Genomic DNA, 15,505 nt, shown 5'->3' with positions numbered 1-15,505 from the left:
ATATGAATGATGAACCAGGTGTCGTGTAATATACTGTGCTAGTACTGGTCTAGAATTTCAGTTTCAATTATTGATATTTTGACAAACACTTGGCAGGAAAGTATTTCAGTTCTGAGTTTGGGTTGTATATATGTTTTCTGATGTTTGTTTGATAGTTTTCTCAATGTGATACACAAACAATTGCATGGGAAATGATAAACAAACGACTGCATAAACACATAACAAATACACTACATCCACTTATGCCTTATTTGTAGATAATCAGGTCTGATCACAATTTCCAGATTTACAATATTACTCATACATGGCATACCCGAGCAGCTCCTTGAATTCCACGCAAAATTCCTTACACTGGCAGCTCACACTACTATCCTGTTGAACCATGCACATACATTCATTACTAGCAATTTACATTCTAAACCATAAGTTGAATCCATTGGAAGCTCCCGACCTGAAGAAAGGTTCCATGTTCGTGCATGATCTTAATCTATTATTCAATGGCCCAATAAGAGAGTGTATTTAATTCATCATCTTTAGATGACATTTGCTTTTGTGCATCATATTTCTGGTACTCTGCTCCCAAATATTACCTAAACACTGTTAAGAAATCACTATACACATCTGCAGAGCATAGAACAATGGGGGAAAGGACTAACCTATCCATGTTGCCTTTGAGGTACACTACTGAACAATTCGAGAACTTGGTTCATGGTTGAACTGTGTTTGTATTGTAACTGTCAATATTGCTTAATGTGATGTCTCGAATACTAGACACATTCTTTGTTCCTCAACAAAGGTTCATCGATGCCCTTTCTCTTGTACATCAAGTAATAATGCTGCTGTAAATACTTGAAATTGCATTCGTTTTTAGTTGTGGTGAGGTCGCCTATTCATTGTTAGGATTATTTAGACAGAAAATAATAGATATATGCAAATATAACCAATAACACAAAGGATTAAAGCACACATGAATTGAACACAAGACACAAAGATTTGTATGTGGTTCACCCAATCTTGGGCTACCTCCACCAAATATCGAGTCCAATATTATTCCACTAACTTCAACCTATTACAATCTTCAATCTCCCTTACAACTAAATCGAGCAGCAAGAAGTTGTATATTCTCTTTAGAAAATCCTAACCGTAAGCCATTATTACATGGCTTATGTCAGCTTAACAAGTTAACCCTTAACATACTTGACGAATCAACCTTGGGAAATGTTTGACAAGTCAACATGAAAAAGCTTGAGGAGTTGCCCCAAACCCTACGCCTTGTGGAAAGTGTACAGTACTTGCCTTATTAGTCACCATAAATCAACAAACTGTCACTTAGGGACTGATTAGGCTCCACAATAAAATGCCTCCTGCTTTGAGAGTGATCCAGTAGCCATACTACTACCCTTGAGCTCCCACTGGGTAGACACTCTTGGACTTTGCTATTAAAATTTTTTTTAGTCTAGAAGACCAACCGAAGCTGAATAGGAGTTCAACTTCTCCCTTGGTACTGTCTTTGTAAACATATCTGTTGAATTGTCATTTGTATGCATCTTTTCCAGCTTTTGTAATCGAGAAATCCAACTCAATCTTATCTCACTAATAGTAAATGCATATCCTATAGCACTCCACTCGGTATTTAAATCCCCTACCAAATATGAGTCAACATAGCCTTGTAAATTAGTAGTAGAGCCCTCAAAATATAAACATTTGCTGGATGTGCCTCTCAAGTATCTGAGAATCCATTTGACTGCATACCAATGTTCAAGTCCAGGATGACTTATATGCCTACTAAGGACTCCCACAACATGTGCAATTTCTAGTCTAGTGCATACCGTGACATTTATTAAACTACCTATTGCTGAAGCATAGGGTACCTTGGACATTTTGTCTTCCTCTTCTTGTGTCTTTAAACACATCTTCTTAGTCAATTTCAAATGACCAGGCAAAGGTGTATTGACAGCGTTTGCATTCGCCATATAAAATCTTTGCAACACCTCTTCAACATAATGAGATAGAGTCAATTTTGTGTTCTTCCTATGTCTACAAATTTTCATGCCAAGGATTTGTTTTGTTGCCCTAACCATTGTTTCAACCCTTTTGAGGCGATCCATGTTAGACCTTGCGACAAGCACATCATCAACATATGAACTTAAAATAATGTAGCCTATATCATCCAACCTCTTAAAATAAGCTCAATGATTTGAATGACACTAATTGTATACATGCTCTATCATAAAACTATCAAATTTAATATACCATTGCCAAGGTGCTTGCTTCAAGACATATAAACTTTTCTCAACACACTAAATTCTCCTTACATGTGACCCCAAATCCTCGTCATTGTTTCATATATATTTCTTCTTCCAAATCACCATGGAGAAAAGCTGTTTTAACATCAAGTTGTTCTAGATGCAAATTTTTAGTAGCGATACTAATTAAAACAGTACAAATAGAAGTCATTTTAACAACTAGAGAAAAGAGTTCATCAAAATCAATGCCTTTTTTTTGTGCAAATCCTTTTACAACTAGCCTAACTTCAAACCTTTTCTTACCTCCATCCTCCTCTTTCAGCCTATAAGACCATTTATTTTGTAAAGCTCTTTTACACACAGGTAATTTACATAATGCCCAAGTCTGATTTTTCAGCAAGGAGTCCATTTCTTTTGTCATTGCAAACTCTCAGTGAATCTTTTTATCCACTTGCATAGCTTCATGATATTCTTTTGGTTCACCATCTGTTAATAAAATAGAATACAAAAAAGGAGAGAATCTTTCAGGAGTTCTACTTAGCTTTGTTGTTCGTCTAATATTCATTAGAGTTTGTGGTATTTGTTGTTGCTATTGTTGTAGAGCATGAGGGATCACTGAAACATCTTTTTTGGGAGTATCATCCAATATTACATCATTTTTTTTCTTCTTATGCTATTGCAACATGTCTTTGTACAACACTTTCTCATTGAATGTCATCCCCGCTTCTAATAATTTTATGATTTTTTTCAAAGTCTGTTTCCAAATTCATCAATGCCATATCCAACAAATATACGTTTCTTTGACTTAGATTCTAGCTGAGTCCTATTTTTAGAACCTACATGTGCGAAATCTTCACAATTGAAGGTTCCAAGAAAAGAATAATTCACTCACTCTCTCGCTTATCTATTTTTCCTTTGGAATACCACAATCTGAAGGAGTATAGGGGGCTCTATTACAGTCTTTACCGACATGTTAAAGGGCATCCCAACATGTAACCTATACTCCTTGCATGCTCCATTATTGTTTAGTTCATGCATTCAACCACTCCATTTTGTTGTCGAGTCCTTGGATCAGTTTTCTGCCTATAAATACCATAATGAAACTATAATCTTCAAAATCTTCTGCAATTCTCATTACCATTATCAAATCTGAGACATTTTAGTCTTTTGCCAGTCTCATTCTCAATCAAGCTTTTGCATTTTTTAAAAGTTTCAAATACATCAGATTATTGCCTAAGGAAATAAATCTATACTTTTCTAGTTGCATCATTAATGGATGTGACATAATATAGAGAGCCACCAAGGATAGATACTTAAGCTGGCACTCATACATCTGTATGCACAAGCTCAAATTTCTCTTCCTTCACACTCTTTAGAAAACTAAATCTCTATTGCTTTCCATAGACACAGCTGTCACATAAATTCATATTGACATATTTTAGACCTGGTAAAACTTTCTTTGAATGAAGTAATTTAATACCTTTTTCACTCATGTGTCCAAGCCTCTTGTGCCATAGTAATGTTTCAGAATCTACAACTACTGTTTGATGTTCTGCCTGTCCAACTACAACAACTATTACTGAAAATTGATTTTTCTCTGAAACAACTAAAGTAGAAGGAATAAAATTATCTCTACAAAGATATAAAGTGCCTTCTTTTACACCTTTTGCTTACCACTAAGGAACAATTCTTATCATTAAAATTAATTGTACAACTTTCATCACCTAGTTGCTATGCTAAGATTAATTCCTACTCAACCTTGGAACATGCCTTACCTCTTGTAGTAGACAATGACTCCCATTCTGCAATAGTGTTCATTATCTCCCAAATAGCTAGCTCAAAATCCCCTTGGACATAATCAGTAAAATAACTTCTATGCGGTGTAGCATGAAATGAAGCCCCTAAATCTGAAAACCCATGAATCATCTGCATTTTTTAGTCAAAGAAACAAAGCATCCTCTTTAGGTTTATTACTTACTGCATTTTACTTCTTAATTCCTTTTTGTTATCTCCTTCATTATTCTTTTGAGACCAATGATCTTTCTTCTTATGACTTGGTTTCTCTTTGATTTTCCTCTTAGTTTCCTACAATTTTCAGAATTATTCTCTCTGTCATTTTTCCCCTACTTTTTGCATTCAAACACTACTTGATGTAGAACCACAAGAACTTTTCCTATGAATTTCCTCACTTAGAATAGCACCAACAATGCCATCAAATTTTAGGGTATTTGAACCAAAGACAGAGTTTCAATCATTACCAAGCCATTCAACTTTCAGGCAAAGAGCACAAAATTGAGAGAGCCCTAATTTCTTCATCAAAATTGACATTTATAAAAGACAATTGATTGGTAACTGCATTGAACTTATTTGAATGATCAATAACAGACCCACCTTCTACCATCTTCATAATAAATAAATGCTTTATTAGAAATATTGTATTTGAAATAAAAGGCTTTTCATACAACTTTACTTGGGTTTCCATCAACTCTTCATCTGTCTTCGCTTTTGTAATATTAAATGCCACTGATTGTGCTTGGCATAAACAAATACTTTCAAGTGCCCTTTTGTCCAAAATATCCCAGTCGCCATTTTACATATTTGTGTCTTTCTTGGATTTTCCTCCCAATGGCTGTCATAAATCCTTCTGATAAAGATAATCCTCCATTTGCGTTTTTCATAACTTACCCTTGTCTGCCATTACTCCCACTTTATTGCAAGATTGCCACTTAACCATGAAACATTCTTGCAGAGGATAATTGAAACAACTTGGCTCTACTACCGCTTGTTAAGATTGTTTAGGCAGAAAATAACTATTACATGCAAATGTAGCCAATAACACAAAGGAATAAAGCAGACAAATAGAACAAAAGACACACATATTTAATGTGGTTCACCCAATTTTGGGATAATGCCCACCAAACATAGAGTCTAATACTATAATCTAGCAACTTTGACTTCTTATAGTATTCAATCTCCTGTACAACTCAATATCGCTGCAAGAAGCTATATATTCTCTTTAGAAAACCTATCCCTAAGCCAATATTACATGACTTATGTTGGCTTGACAAGTTGACCCTAAACATTCTTAAGAAGTCAACCTTGGAAAATGGTTGACAAGTCAACTCCAAAAAGCTTGAGGAGTTGCCCCAAACCCCATGTCTTATGGAAAGTGTATAGTGCTTTCCTAATCAATCACCACAAATCAACATTCATCACATTTGTCATCAGCCATTTTGATGATTCCTAAACTATATTAGTGCAGTTGGGGTTTTCAAAAGTTTGATAAAAATAAACATATCCTAATAATGTACCAGATTGGTGTATCACGAAATATAAGAACTTTGGAACATCAATTGGAGTTCCAAAGTAACCCGATGATTTCAAGTTGGGGCTTTTACAAAGTTCTGAACTGTGTTGGGGGTTGGAAGTGGTAATGAAACTAACATATTGCCCAATAATGAGTATCATTGACAAGTTAGAGAGAATAGAAATTGAGAAATGATTTGCTTCTTAGTTTAGGATAAGACTTGATCCTTGGTAGTGCATTGTATTTCAAACCCATATAAGCCAAACAAGAATATAGACTCTTTTATAAAGATTTACCTCTTCTTTGGTGGGTCCAAGTAAAAGACCTGATCCTTGATAGTGCATTGGATTTCAAACCCATATAAGCCAAACAAGAATATTGGTTTTTTATAAATATTTACCTCTTCTTTGGTGGGCCCAATGGTAACTGGACCATCAAGAGATCTGTGCACTTGACTTTTGCTTGGCCTTCTTGATATCAATAAGGTGGGTGAAATCAAAACTTGTGAACCGGTTTATGAATTTGGGGAAAGTGTCGACTTCTCAACTTGGTGTTCGGGTCCCACCCTTATTATACTAATACGAGAAGCCAAGACTCCACATCGTCCAAATGATAGCTAACTGAGCTCTTTGTTGCTTAGCATTATATCTAACCTTTATTTTCATTGTAACATTAAACTTTCCTTGCAAGCTCGAGTGACAATATGAACTCTCTAACTTCAAAACCACTTTTTATTGATGAATTGTGTTTTGTTGAAATCTCTGAGCCTTTTGAACAAGTGCAATTGCACATACTTCATACAATCAACCTATTCCTTGGAATTATGGTTTGATTATGAATGCTTTATATTGAAAGTTATAAATTTGGGGTTTCAAAGAAAAGTGAGTAACATGTAGTAGATATATAGACAATGCAAAGATAGCTGCCTTGAGCATGGCACTTTGCTTGTAGGAATTGGGGAAGTGTCCTTGCTACTCTTGAGTGAATGATATACAACAATATTATGAAGATCTGAGAGTAACATTTGTTGGTTGATTGTTTTGTTGATTGGGTCATTGTTGAGTTAATGTTGTCAAGGGGTTAGTGATGAAGAACCTACTTGTGAGGTCAAGTTTGGTAAATGTTCACTTGAATGTTGCATTTACATGACTTGATTTTGATGTTGAGGATCTAGTTTTGACAAGAGCTCATTGTAATTATGATTAACATGTGGAATAATAATGTTTTTTTTCCCTTTTCCAATAGGGTTGCTAGTATTGGCATGCTCCTTGTTTGATTGAAGGTTCATGGGTTACAATGTTTAATCCCTCTAGGTTGTAATTGTCAGTGAGCGTTGCTCTTATTTCAAATAAGAATTGACCTGTATGACTTGTTCATGGGTTACAATGTTTAATCTCTCTAGGTTGTAATTGTCAGTAAGCGTTGTCCTTATTTCGAATAAGAATTGACCTATATGGGCTTTTTCTTGTTTAGTTTTAAACACTTTATTATGGTCATTTTCGTACTCATCATAGTTGACAAAGCTATCATTATCATCTTTATATATATTTGTCTTTTCAAGTTGATTATGATAGTAGGGAATTCCAACATAAGGATTTGGATGGATGGGGTGTCTTGGAGAAAAGAACTCTTCGTTAAAATAATAAAATTCAAACGTATTTAACTATTTTAGCTTGAGCTCTTGTGAATATGGGTGACATGAGATATTAAGGTTGAACTTGGTTGAAATACAAATTTTAAAATAAATCCATTTGGAAAAGGGCATTACATTTATGAGTGTTGATTTTTCTAGTTTGAAGTCCTCTTATAGGCACGGCCCTTCTTTAGGCTTGATTTTGGCACAAGTTTCTTGCAAGGAGAAGACAAAAAAACCACTGAGGCTAGTTAGGTGGGATTGTTTGGCTTTAGAGTTGACAAAGTACACTTTATTGGCCATAAATAGTATCATCCCAATGGCTCAGTGCATTGACTATAAAGGATCAGGATTTGTTTCCAAAAGTATGGTGTAACTTCCTTGGCATAACTGCTTACTAGTGTATCACAAATTACAAGCAACACAAAGTTTTACTAATGGAGTTCTCTATACAGCCAGAAGTATATGGGACTTATATTTGTGTAGGGATTGTGCTGTCTAATAGCTTGGTTTGGATGGTTACTTCCCTCGTCATTCACTTTGAAAATATAATGTGGATGCTACCTTAGCTCAAAACAACAACTATTGCTTAGAATTTTCATACATTGTGAGGACATGGGGTTTGGCTCTATGCTACACCGAGTTTATGTAATAATGATGGTAGGGGATGCGGGGTTGTGTTTCGGGGGCAGCAATTTTCTTTGCTAATTTTGAGGGGGCTAGGGGAGAGCAAAGGAGATGTATATATAAAGTTTAGGGAAAATTTAAAATATATAGGGAAGTTCTAAATTTATATATGAAAGCATGGATAAAGATGCATTCATACATTATATTTATATGAAAACATGGATGGATAAAGCAAGTATACACACATTATAGAATCTGGGCGGTTTCCATTGATGTTCATTTCCAGCCCAAGCATGTTATTTTGGAGTATGGGCGTTTTCCAGCTTGAAAAAATATTTACCTTGGCAAGGTTTAAGTTTTCTCTCATCTTCGATAGAAAAGGATCAAGACCTTTTCACATTGGCGCTAATTGAATTCGCAAAAATCAACGTTTGCATGATGGCATGGCTCAAATTCATATCTTTTGGTTCATTCTTAGTTATTCTATTCCTCTAGATTAACCAAAATTTAGGCCAAAGCACAAATCAGACACTTGAAAACATGAAGTATACACATGAATGCATGAAGATATAAAGCATACACGAAATAGACACATGAAAATATGAAAACATGAAGTGTACATACGTAGACATAATTATCTTAGCCCACAAGAGTTAGGAATACCCAATCAGGACAGGATCCATTTTTTGGAGTAACTAGTTCGTCACTTAGCCCACAAGAGGGAGGAATGCCCATCTACGACCAAATCCACCTCTTGGAGTTATCAATTCATCATGTTGCTCCTTAGTTTGGTAGGAACTTGGCTCTGATACCAATGTAATTTCCTCAAATTATGAGTACCCAAATTTTTCCCGAGGTTACAATTTTTTGTAGTAAAACAAGTAGAGTTCAGGTATACTTATCACTTTTATTGAGATCCTAGAAGCAAGTTGGGAATGATTTATAATCACAATTCATAAATAGATTTCTTATGCAGATTAAATCACAATATTGCTTAAGAAAAAAAGATGACTCAACCATAGAAGAGATAAGATAGGGTGCCCTAGAGATCCTCTACCATAGTCTAGAGAGGGGATATACCATCCTTTTGGTGTGAGTTTTATGCCACTACAACATGCAGAATCAATTACATTGTTCTTCGAATGAAACGCCAAATCTAAACAAGAAGGATGCTCATTTTCTAAACAATATGTGTGGATTGTGTGATCAAATGAGACAACCTCAACTTTCCTTCTTATGGTGGACTCTCACTTATTTATAATGATGTGATATGCTGGTTGTCATAAAGGGTCTTATGCTGTCGAGTTAATGGATATCGACTACTTCAAACACTTCCAAACAAACAAATTGCAAAGGGAAAGGATAAGAAAATATAATCTAATCCTAGAATGCAAGAGATGTTGAATGTCTTTGTGACTTTGCTAGACTTAGTTTAGTCACCTACATCAACCAAGCTAGTGTGATCTCCTAAGGTAGATGTAAGATGTTCAAATTATCACCATTCCTTTAACACCATCCATCGACTCATATCAATGTGCAAACAATAATCAAAGTAAAGCTCATAATATGCCATTTGACCACACAAGGCAAACTTATAATGAACAAGTAGCTAGTAGTTTGTTCTAAGGGAGTTCACCAAAGATGCTTAAAAAATATCTTCAATTCAACTAAAATCTACTTCTAACCAACATGAAATAAAATTTACTCTACGCGAGGAAATGTAGAAACCATGCAATACTCCAAAGCAACACAAGCAATCCGCTATTAAGACCAGCAAACAATTAGCAATTACTTTGATAGCATTATGACAACAATTTCACCAAGTCTCTCCTATTCTACCTCTAATCTAATCTCATGAGTTATATATAGTGTTACCCCAGCGTGGGGGTGTGGCAGTGTGGGGGGACGTCGTGACGAGTTTCAAGTGTGGGAAAAAAATAGCCTCAATTTGGGGATGGCGGGGGTGCGGCGGTGGGGGAGCGGAGGGGGGGTGGGGGGGTAGGGGAGGAGGTGGAGTGGAGGGAGGGGGTTGCATAGTATATATATAATATATATGAGTGAAAATGCTAATTATGAAATGATACTTGAATATATTATATAACATTAACATACCAAATATAGTTGAATACAATGAATAGAGAAAATTGAAATGTGATTCACAAACCATAAGTTCAAACTTGAAACTTGAAACCTCATAACTATTACTAATGACCATTTAACAAATTAACTTAGTTCAAGTTGCAAGATTCAAAATTCATTCTTGAAATATGATTCTATGAATATCATATATCATAAAGATGCTCATGATGACAATGAGCCAAATAGCATGAAATAGTGAAATAATAATAATGTATCATAGCCATATCAAAGTGAGTACCCAGGAAGCACCTCGCAAGCACCCGGGAAGCACCTAGGAAGCACCCCATGAGCACCCTACGAGCACTTGAGAAGCACCCAAGAAGCACCCTGGAAGCACCCAAGCACCGCGTCCCCCTTGGGTGCTTGACCGGTGTGGCGGTGGAAAAACTCCCGATGGGGGTACTCAGGTGGTGATCCGGGTTACACTAGTTATATATGAAAAGGCCTTGGCCTTTTATAGTTGTTGAATTACAATGAAAGGCCAAAATCAATCCAAGATCAAGTGCCAAAACCAATTTGCATCACCCTAATTAGGGTTTTCAGATACAAACATTTAATGCTGGCCAATTACAAAAAGGCACCCTCTTGTGGCGCAACAAGAAAACTAAATAGCTTTTATTTACCAATCAGAAAACAGGTTAGGTAGAGGCACATAGGCACCCTTTTGTTAAACTTGGACTTGCAAGTAATGAATCTTTCACATGTATAGGGCACCCAAACTTGGAGGAGGATGATATTTAAACTCAAATATCTTTCAAATTGAATTTGAGTTGTTCTCCAAATTCACTTGAAAGACACAAATAAATAAAACACAAACAAATGTTTTTTGGTTGCCAATTTGCCCAAGATGCTTCTACATTGATAAGTCATGTTGATATGCAAGAGAGGGGGATGGAGATGCCACATTGCTATGAGTTATCATTAGTATGTCCAATAGAGTTGTGTTTATAAAGGAGTGTAAAATGAGCCTATATATATCATACTTGCTATTGCTTTGGTTTTGTCTCTTCCCTTGTTCCAACAGCTCAATAAATTCACAAAATGAGAAATGATGCATAGGGTTTTTGTTAAATATCAGACTTACAAGAAATCTTATTGAAACAGTGAACTGACGATATGCAGCTTGGAGGAAATATTTCCACAACTTATATCTGAAAATGGAGATGTAATTTAGTTTGACTTCCGATTAAGACTGAAACTGCAACTTCAAATGGGGAAGACTTGATTTAATGTATGTGTTTGAATTGTTAAAACTGCATGGGCACCTTCAATTACATATACTCCATTGGGGAGCCGTGTCCTCAATGGGAGTGACTCCGTTGTGGAGTCGCGCCCCATCGTGTACGTCGTTCCTGGTGTAATTTAATCAAACAGTCAAAATGCAATAGTTACCAACCAACCTAATCGCATAAGCTAATGAGTCAGTCAGACATGGTTTAATCAATTGGATTTTATCAATTTGTTATTATTATTGTATAATATTTGGAGATGTCAATTTAGTACATATTTTTATTAATATATTATACACTAATAATAACAATATAATATATTGAAATATATTACACATATATTTATATTTTCAATAAAATTTAATCCTGATTGAACTAACACATTAACAGTTTTTCAATGGTCAATAAGTAATAAATGCATTGCAGTTTTGCATGCATCTTGAGATATGGCAAAATAACAAGGTTGCACAGGGATGTGGGTACTTGGGGTACTTAGGGTACCGGTACGGGTACAGGTATGACTTTTTTCATAATAGGGGATGGGGGTACTTGGGCATGTCAAACACTATTTTTAATTATACTTTTATATTTATAGAAAATCTGACATTACAAGTCATGACAATGGTTTTTCAAAACAAGAACAGTGATAAAGTTTGCAAATGTAATGTATTGTTTACAGTTTCAGATTTGCTATGTGTTTGTAATAATAATATATGATAAATGTTTAGATGCATAACAGAGAATGCAGGCTTTAAATATGAACAAGAAGATCATAAATCATATGACAAAGATATGTTGTAAATGATAAACTTTTGACTTGAACGGTGATAAAGTGTATTGTTAATCAATATTGTATCAATATTTTAAACTGACTAGGTATTTTAAACAAGAAGCTGATATGCAAATAAAAAACCGAGAAAAAAATTCAGAAATCTTAATCTAGGTCCCTAGCTATGATGTTCTCCACCGAGTACTTGGAACTTGGGATACGTGTACCTGGTACTTGTGTACGAGTACCAGGGGTGTCGGTACGAGTACCCATGCAACCTTGCAAAATAACCTTCAAATTGTGGAATTACCTTAGTTTGTTCTATGCCAACTTCAAATGATTTTGATTTCAAAAAATCAAACCTTAATCAAATTGATGGGCAATTTAATTTAGAATTTGATGGTAGATTGAATTGTGGCCGAAAAAGGTTTTATTTGAATTGATATAGTAGCATGAAATAACTTAGGCAAAGTAACAGTTTTAAGCCTAAACCCTACTATAGCCCACTTGCAAACAAAATTAGCATTTTCATTCATAAACAACTTAAATCAAAATTAACGATGTTGTCCCATTTGTTGCTGCAACGAACCACTTCCTCTTCTCATTTTCAAATGAGCCCATTTTTGGGCTTCTAGTATCTTCAGCTAGGGGGGGGGGGTAGGGTTGCTTCTTTGTAGTATGGTTCCACTGCTAGGCTCCCTCAGTCTGCAAATGTCTTGTTGTTTGCCCTTTCATCTTTTGCTTCCTTTAGGGTTTTTGTTGATGGTGGTGCAACAATTGTTTTGTTGTAGCATGGCAAGGGAGATTCAGGTAGTCTTTATGGTGAAGCTTTAGGGGCCTCCTTGTGCATTTTGTTGAAGTTATGCGAGAAGGGGAACACCAAAGGTTGAAGCCATGGTACATTAACAAAGGGTTTATTCTAGTATCAAGTGCCATTTCCATTAAGATTGTATATTGAAAATAGATCATAATATTTTTGTTTTCTCCTCATGTTTTGATTTGTCAATTCCTAAGTTGCATGATTGGATCTCATAACAGCTTGAGCCTATCCTATGGAAAAGGGTTTTCTTATTGATAACTTTGAGGATGCACAGGACAAAATTATAATCTCGTGTGATCATTTTTTTAGCTGGGATGATAGATTTTTGCTAAAGGTAAAACCATGGCACTCATTTCGATTCCAATTTGGGACTAGTTTCCTTATCTTCCCCTTCATCTATGGATTGATTCTCTTTTAGAGGAAGTGGGAGATATGCACTTGGGGATTTTTTGATTGTCGATGTTCAAAGGTCCGATATTCTTCATTCCACCTTTGCCTGTATTCTAGTCAAATTGGATGTTTCTAAAGGGTTGCAAACTAAAATCTTAATTAAGTCTTCTAAGTATAGCTGGGTACCTTTTAGGTGTAGATGATGTTTTATAAATATGCTCATGCGGCTGCTCCTCCAAGCCACTGTGCTACTCTGATTCAAACAATATGCTTAGAACTGTGAAGCCGCTCATGAATTCCCTACATCTGCAATGCACCAAACATGCTAGTACCAAGATCCTGCATTGCTATGTGTGCACAATCTATCAAATCAATCAACCGTGTGCTACTATCATCTGTGAGAAAATCCCCAATCCAACTGTGAACCTCACTCTGACTGAGATCAAAAGCACTGCTAGAGTCAAATAGAGATGGGAACTCAACATCATGCCAACCAGCTTCTTGAAATAATACTGACCATGTGACTGATCCTCCTGGGTCCCACAAACAAAAAGGCCATCCACCTTCACAGCTGTCTTGAATATCTTGTTGCTCCATATTGTAACTGTACTGAAGAAGCAAGCAGGATATGGCTTCCTTCTTTGTGAAGGGAAGTTTAACAACCTAAGTGCTATCATCCTGCACAATATCTGTGATGATAGAGCAACCATAGGCACTAGATAAATGAGGAGAAGAATTAATCAATGCATGCCCATCAACATTGTCCTCTCTCTCCCTATATGCTCCTTGGCCATATTGTTAGCCAAGATACCATCCAAGGCTGATTTGTAATCAGCATTATGCCCCTCTGTGAAATGTAATAATTTAGTCACCTCCTGGCTGCAATAAGTATCAATCTGTGATTCTTGATCAGTATCAAAAGGTTTTCCATCATTAAATGAAATAGTGTATTATCAAATATCCAATTAACATCCATCTCAAAAAGTTCATTACCATGCTTCATCCAATCAACATTATACTGGCTGAAAGTACTATCACCATAAGAACAAATATCCACATGCCTACTCTCCGTTGCTGCTACACAGATAGCTGATTCAAAGGATGTTTCATCAATCAGCGTACACAATGTCATAATGCATGGAGACTCCTTTGAGCTTTCAGATAGCTGTTTCATGGTTGTTTTTTTCAGCCTTGTGTCCCTAAGAATATCATCAGCTTTGTCCTACTAAGCTCCCCAATTTATTGAATTTTGTCTTCCTTCTCATGACCCTTTATAGGCTGAGACAAATATTCCTTCCTTCTACAATCTTGCCCCATACTAAGAATGATTTCAATTTCTGCTCACATTGTTTAATGATATTGTTAACCAAATTACAAGCATTAAAAAAAGTGACATGTATTTGTTTTAAATCAGCCAATATGATAGATAGGAGATTTTGCAAACCAACATTACCCTCTTCAATGATCGAAGACAAAATGGACTGCATAAAAGTTGGAACATTTTGCTTGTGATCCTTCTTAATGGGCAATCAAAGACTGATGGAACATCTCAAAAATTATGTCTTCACAACCAAGATCTAACAGAATCACACCAACTCTAAGTCTTGCAACTGATTCTAAAATTTGGGCTATTTTGCCAAATGCTGGATTATGGATATTATTCAATCCTTGAAAACTTTCTGTAGTCGATTGGAATACCTTTTTCATCACTTCCCCCTTGTATGGATCATGTGGCACTGTTATTCTCATAACATGAACAATACACTAACTATGAGTCTCACCTCTCTATCAGGATGTCTCAGCAAAACTGGTCTAACCAAAGGAATCACAGCAAGAAGGATGTTCACTTGCTTACTTTTAGAACCCAATTGTCCTGTCGTGGACAAACAATTCTCTATTTCTGACAAATTGCATAGTAATTCATACTCTGATTGAGGCAAACATGCAAGTTTCTTTTCTATATTGAAAAGTTTTTCTTCAAGAACTTGTTCCTTGTCCTTGGCAATAAATTTTGGTAACTCCTTGAACATGTTTGTTTGCTATCTTGAAATACTGTTTACCAATTTTTGCCAAACTGAATACTGAGTGATATTCAATACGACTTCCAAATCTTTTCTACATGACAGTCAGATTAAATTACATAGCAGGAAGGACTGTTTAATTTATTACAGCGGATTTAAACAATTTAAACAGGCAATCACTGTTAAAACTATTCCACGAAGTGATTATGCCCCGAATTCTCACTGTTTATTGCCCTCTTACTACTGACAATTTGCTTGTCAAGGTCTACAGCATTTTCATTTGTTTGCCATAGTGCAGTGTCTTATTTGTTCAATGACTTATGG

The 15,505-nt window shown here is 35.7% G+C and overlaps 1 protein-coding gene across 2 annotated transcripts in view; it reads left to right on the top strand.

Annotated features, from left to right (window-relative positions):
• LOC149572687 (NagB/RpiA/CoA transferase-like superfamily protein) overlaps window positions 1–15,505 on the top strand; it is a 38,912-nt gene that overhangs the window by 14,582 nt on the left and 8,825 nt on the right. The window lies entirely within an intron of this gene.

The sequence above is a fragment of the Cupressus sempervirens genome, chromosome 2, assembly GCF_028749045.1.
Source record: "Cupressus sempervirens isolate cs-2001-9-10 chromosome 2, ASM2874904v1, whole genome shotgun sequence".
Lineage (NCBI taxonomy): Eukaryota > Viridiplantae > Streptophyta > Pinopsida > Cupressales > Cupressaceae > Cupressus > Cupressus sempervirens.
Note: the sequence above shows the minus strand (reverse complement) of the source record. Positions and strands in the feature narration are given on the sequence as shown.